The 6869-nt window shown below is 47.6% G+C and overlaps 1 long non-coding RNA gene across 1 annotated transcript; it reads left to right on the top strand.

Annotated features, from left to right (window-relative positions):
* The first annotated feature begins 4495 nt into the window (after positions 1-4495).
* On the top strand, positions 4496-5623 carry LOC138854261 (uncharacterized). Its single transcript, XR_011393464.1, has 2 exons — positions 4496-5259; positions 5409-5623. It is a non-coding gene; the product is annotated as an uncharacterized lncRNA (long non-coding RNA).
* The last annotated feature ends 1246 nt before the right edge of the window (positions 5624-6869 follow it).

The raw sequence follows: 6869 nt of genomic DNA on the forward strand, positions 1-6869 counted from the left end.
TGCCATAATGTACCCCACAGCTCTGATTACACTTTCCTCCCAACCCCCCACGTCGAGACTTAATGCTCTCAATACAGAAATTCCTTTACCTCCTATCCTATTTATCACCCTATTTAACCACCCCTTGACACTCCTCAGTCCATCACAAAAATATACTACATGAAAAGCCGACTCCTCCCCACCACATATCCCACACTCCCCCCCGTCAACGACTCGTCTATCCCGTAGAACCACACCCGACGGTAAAATGCCATGCAGAAAACGATACATTACATCCCGAACACGAGGTTGCAACCTCATCCTACTCAACCTATTCCATATACTTCCCCATGCATACATGGGGAAAATTCCCTCTACAGGCGCTACAACCCTCCCGGCTAACAATCTACACAACCTACCTATTTTAACCTTTGCTGGCTCTCGATCCCACGCCAGAGCCCTCAACACAGTTTCACACTCATGCAACTCAACGCCTGTATACATCCGTTGCAATCTGTTATGGATCCTGGCCAAACCCCCCCCACCCACACTTTCCCTCATCACCTCCCTTTTAATGAAGACACATTTGACCCTCCGCTTTAAGTCCAGCAATCCCAGCCCCCCCTTACTTACAGGTAACATTACCACATCCCTCTTAATCCAATCACAGCTCGAACCCCACAAGAATTTAAAAACCTTCCTAAGTATGTTCGTTATTGCTGGCCCAGTTAATGGGAACACGGCTGCCACGTGCCATACTTTGCTATACAGTAAGATATTAACAACAATGGCACGCTGCACAAGGGTCAAATGATAAGGTCGCAATGCACCCAAGCGTCCCTGAATCCTTTCTACCATCCTAAGCGAGTTTTCCATGCGTGCCACAGGTAGATCGTCTGCATAAATAAGACCGCAGATTTTTAACGAATGCACCTGCCTCCTCACAACTGCACTACCCCAATCAACCCTACCCGCCCAAGCTCCTAACCCCATGACCATCGATTTATCTGAATTTACCCTCATACCAGTTGCCCCTGCGAACATTTGTACTACCCCGTCTAATGTGTCCATTGACATCCCCTCCCTGATCAGAACAGTTGTATCATCCACATACCCAATTAAAACTGGCCAAACCCTCGCAACCTCACACCCTGGTCCCTCTACGTGACCCATACGCTGCTCCATCAATCTATAAAAGGGGTCCTGTACGCACGCAAACAATACTTGTGACATAGGACACCCCTGCCTAAGTCCCCTACCCATTACAATCTTCCCACCCAATCGACCATTAATCTGTACCCTCGCCATTGCACCTCCATACAACGCCTCAACCCAGCCCACTATTTCTTCCCCAAACCCCTGACCCCTGAGGATGGCTTTCAATGCTTTCCGATCCACTCTATCGTATGCCCCTTGCCAATCGAGCGCCACCAAACCTCCCTCCCTCCCCCCCCCTTTTGCCTCCACGAAATCCCTAAGTAACCCATGCCCCTCCACCATAGACCTCCCTGGCAAACCAAACTGAGTTTTTGATACTACCCGCCCTACCACACACTTGACCCGATTTCCCAAAATCTTCGCAAACAATTTATAATCTGCGCATAACAACGAGATCGCCCGATAATCCCGAAGCGTATGCTGCCCCTTACCCTTCGGTACCAATACAACGACAGCCGTTGCCTGCTTCTCACCCAGCTCACCTCTCTCCTTCATGCAATTTAATAACCTAACCAGAAAATGCCTCAATAATTCCCAATGCTGCTGATAAAACTCTGCCGGGAGTCCATCAATTCCCGGTGCTTTGCCCTTTCGCATTCCACTTAAAGCCCTCCATATTTCCCCCTCAGTTATTTCCCTACCCAGTGCTTCCCTATCACTGTTACGCAACTGACATACCACACTCCCACACACCTGTTCTAAAACCCCATCCTCTACCCCTTCTCGTTGCCAGTACTTCTCATACCACTTGTCAGCAAACGCCCCCATTCCTTCCGTAGCTTGTATGACCTGCCCCTCCCTGTACCCTCCTATCGATTCATGAACCTCCAACCATGGAATAGTCATTGCCTGCTGTCTTTGTTTCTGCCTACGCAATACGCACGATGAAGGTCTATCGCCCCATAACACCTCTTCCACCCCCGCCTGTACCCTCACCGCTTGGAACCTCTCATCCTGTACCTCACGCAGCCTCCCTTTAATTGCCATAATTTCATCCATTGGATAAGTGCCCGCCACCGCCCCCCTCGCATAACAACCCCGTAATCTATCCTCCAAATAGTTAGCAAGCCCATATTTTAAAGAATTGATACGTTTCCCTTCCTTTACGTAATATTGCTTAATCCGTTCTTTAGCCACACCATCCCACCACATCACCACATCCTCTACCCCTTTTATCTCTGCACGTAACCCCTCCCACAGCGTCGCAAATCCCTCTATCCCCTCCTCATCACCTAACACACTTGTATTTAATTTCCAATATCCCCTAGATATACCTGCTAGTGACTCCCACGCCACCTCTGCTACTACCGCCCGATGATCCGAATAAGCTACTTCTATTGTACGGAAAAATGTCAACCCAACCCCTTGAGATATATACAGCCTATCCAACCTAGCAGCGTAACCCCGTCTTACAAAAGTGTGCTCTACCTCCCACGCCCCTCCTCCAACCGCATCCCGCAACTGAATATCCCTCAAAAGATCTCGCAAGGCCGCCGACACGTGCCCCGCCCCTTTTGGTTCCACGTCAGCCCTCCTAATAACGCAGTTCCAGTCGCCACCAACGATGGCCACTGCAGGTAAACCACGTAAGAAGAAAACTAGTTCTTCACATACAAAATCCCTTTTTACCCTCACATCATTTTCCGCTGGTGCATACACACATACAAAGGATACCCGCTGTCCCATCCACCACCCATCCACGCGCAATACTCTTCCCCCTCCCCCCCCCTCACTTCTTAGCAACACAAACGGGCTTGCCTCCCTGATCAATATACCCACACCACCTTTCAGACGTGCAGATGGCAGAGTCATGACCTGAAACCCCTCCACCTCGAGCACTCTTCCCTCCTTGAAATTGTGTTCTTGCAGGAACACTACATCCACCCTATATTTATACAGAAACATTCGAAACCATTCCTTCTTCACACTATTACACAGTCCATTTACGTTCACAGTCATACACCTAAGGCCTCTTTATAGTTTCCAACCCTTCCTCCTCTCTTCATTCATCCCAGGGCCTCCTGCCCCAGAGCCAGCACAAGGCTTCACACCATCAACCCCTCCCCCTTTTTTGCGATGCCTCTTATCGTGACTGCTTCGACATTGCTCTTCCTTCCTCCCAGACCTCTGCGCCGGCGTCAGGACATCATCTGAGTCTGACGCCGCCGCTCTCTTCCTCGTGATGCCCTCCACTTCCATGTTATCTTCAGAGGTTCCCTCACGATGAACCTCTACCTCCACCACGCCCCGTACCACAGCACACGGCGACAACTCTCTCTTACTAGTTGGCCCGTCAACCCTGCTATGTTTTTTATCCTTACATTCCTCTACAGGCACCGCCGTGTCTCTCACCAGCTCAGGAACAACGTCCACTGCAGGCGGTGTCAATGTCCTTAACACTTCCTGAAGCTCTTCCTCTAGAGCCTGCACCTCCTCCTGCACTTGCACTTCTGTACTTTTCCTGTGAGTAGTAACAGATCCTTTTACATCACAGCTTACCTCACACATGCCATTCTCCTCTTTGGAATCCTCCACCTCTTCACTCCACAAGCGCCCAGGCCCTTGCTTGCGCACTGGGCTCTCAACAGCTATCACGCTGGTAACTGGTGCTTCACCAGTTTGCGCTGGCGCCCTCCTCAGCTTCACGCACTCTGCCGCCATATGGTCGTACGCCCCACATATTCTGCACGTACGTCTCTGTCCGGCATACGATACCATAACTTGCGTCCTGAAGTCCTCCAACACGACGTAAGACGGTATGGGATGTCTCAGAGTCATCTTCAGGGAAAAGGTACCCTCCGGACGTCCCATGTAAGCACCTGCCGTCCACTTGCCCTTTTGTGCCAGATGTACGGTTCCATATGTCTCAAAAACACTCCTTATGTCAGCCTCATCTGCCTCAAATGGGACATTACGTATCTTAACCCACGTAAAGTGGCGAGATACGTCGATCAAACGCACCTTCACAGCTGGAGTAGCGTCAAGACTCACGTCTTGGAACCTCGTCACCAAAGACTCATACACGGACGTGGAATTCAGTTTGACGAAGATTCTATAAGCCCCATTCAGGGCTACACCATACACCTCATCGTCCTGGATTCCATAGGTCTCCCTAATGATTGTTGGGAGTAAGACTTGCACTGAAGAGGGTGAAATCGCCCCACGAAGCAGCTCAATACCTATGGTATTTACGCGCCTCCTCACACTCAGCGCCATGTTGATACAAGGTAGCTCGCCTGAACAGCAGAGGGGTGCAGCGCACAACCTCACTCGACCATGGTCAGGCAGCGAATGGCAAAGGGGATAAAAGAGAGTGCAAAAATTATAGGGGGATAAGTCTGCTGAGTATACCTGGTAAAGTGTATGGTAGAGTTATTATTGAAAGAATTAAGAGTAAGACGGAGAATAGGATAGCAGATGAACAAGGAGGCTTTAGGAAAGGTAGGGGGTGTGTGGACCAGGTGTTTACAGTGAAACATATAAGTGAACGGTATTTAGATAAGGCTAAAGAGGTCTTTGTGGCATTTATGGATTTGGAAAAGGCGTATGACAGGGTGGATAGGGGGGCAATGTGGCAGATGTTGCAAGTGTATGGTGTAGGAGGTAGGTTACTGAAAGCAGTGAAGAGTTTTTACGAGGATAGTGAGGCTCAAGTTAGAGTATGTAGGAAAGAGGGAAATTATTTCCCAGTAAAAGTAGGCCTTAGACAAGGATGTGTGATGTCACCGTGGTTGTTTAATATATTTATAGATGGGGTTGTAAGAGAAGTAAATGGGAGGGTCTTGACAAGAGGCGTGGAGTTAAAAGATAAAGAATCACACACAAAGTGGGAGTTGTTGTGAGGGAAAAGTAGGTGTAAGTGGGGTTAAGGTTGTTCGGGCAACCAGGAACCATTAGAGAGTTACGTTGCGCGCGCACACACCCCCCCCTCTCTGGCGGGCTGGGGCAAAACTAGTTCCTGGTGTCCGATTTGTTAAAGTTTCTACTCCTGGTAATATTGACCTTACCTGGTGTGGATGGAAGTTTGGAGAGTCACTTCGCCTCCACTCTTCTCCTAATCAGGTAGGGTGATCTACCAGGAGTATTACTGTTTGTTCTTTTCTAGTGTTTGCTGGTTACCAGTAATGATTTTGGCCTTTATCATTCTTTTTCTTTCTTAGATGTTATATTATCATGACTATGGGTAACCAGTTTTATTTTCTCTTTGTCAGCTCTGTTCCTGGCGTGGTCTTCCAGGATAGACGCCAGATAAAGGGGCAAGACGTGTGTTAATAATACTTATTAACATTATTCTACAACTACCGGCCCTTACCTATACTACTTGTGCTCCATCCAAGTGGTAGGAGATTCCAGAACATCGGATTACCATCTGCCCAGGATAACCTACATAAATAACATCAGAGGAACTATCTAGGGCCATACCTACTCCTACCCAACTACCTGAATTGAAGGCCATATTTTTATTATATTTAAATTTTAAGTAAAATTCTCAAAAATCATTTTATCTTGTTTTTCCTTAAATCATTTCTTTATTTATTTTTCCATTAGTTTCTTTTGTTCAGTTGGAAGGCGTTCCACTGACAGTTGTCACAGCTGCTCTTTGCTGATGACACTGTGCTCTTGGGAGATTCTGAAGAGAAGTTGCAGAGATTGGTGGATGAATTTGGTAGGGTGTGCAAAAGAAGAAAATTAAAGGTGAATACAGGAAAGAGTAAGGTTATGAGGATAACAAAAAGATTAGGTGATGAAAGATTGAATATCAGATTGGAGGGAGAGAGTATGGAGGTGAATGTATTCAGATATTTGGGAGTGGACGTGTCAGCGGATGGGTCTATGAAAGATGAGGTGAATCATAGAATTGATGAGGGGAAAAAAGTGAGTGGTGCACTTAGGAGTCTATGGAGACAAAGAACTTTGTCCTTGGAGGCAAAGAGGGGAATGTATGAGAGTATAGTTTTACCAACGCTCTTATATGGGTGTGAAGCATGGGTGATGAATGTTGCAGCGAGGAGAAGGCTGGAGGCAGTGGAGATGTCATGTCTGAGGGCAATGTGTGGTGTGAATATAATGCAGAGAATTCGTAGTTTGGAAGTTAGGAGGAGGTGCGGGATTACCAAAACTGTTGTCCAGAGGGCTGAGGAAGGGTTGTTGAGGTGGTTCGGACATGTACAGAGAATGGAGCGAAACAGAATGACTTCAAGAGTGTATCAGTCTGTAGTGGAAGGAAGGCGGGGTAGGGGTCGGCCTAGGAAAGGTTGGAGAGAGGGGGTAAAGGAGGTTTTGTGTGCGAGGGGCTTGGACTTCCACCAGGTATGCATGAGCGTGTTTGATAGGAGTGAATGGAGACAAATGGTTTTTAATACTTGACGTGCTGTTGGAGTGTGAGCAAAGTAACATTTATGAAGGGGTTCAGGGAAACCGGCAGGCCGGACTTGAGTCCTGGAGATGGGAAGTACAGTGCCTGCACTCTGAAGGAGGGGTGTTAATGTTGCAGTTTAAAAACTGTAGTGTAAAGCACCCTTCTGGCAAGACAGTGATGGAGTGAATGATGGTGAAAGTTTTTCTTTTTCGGGCCACCCTGCCTTGGTGGGAATCGGCCAGTGTGATAAATATATATATATATATATATATATTATATATATATATATAATCTCGTACCGAATAGGTAAAAC

Source organism: Cherax quadricarinatus, chromosome 53, assembly GCF_038502225.1.
Source record: "Cherax quadricarinatus isolate ZL_2023a chromosome 53, ASM3850222v1, whole genome shotgun sequence".
NCBI classification, from domain to species: domain Eukaryota; kingdom Metazoa; phylum Arthropoda; class Malacostraca; order Decapoda; family Parastacidae; genus Cherax; species Cherax quadricarinatus.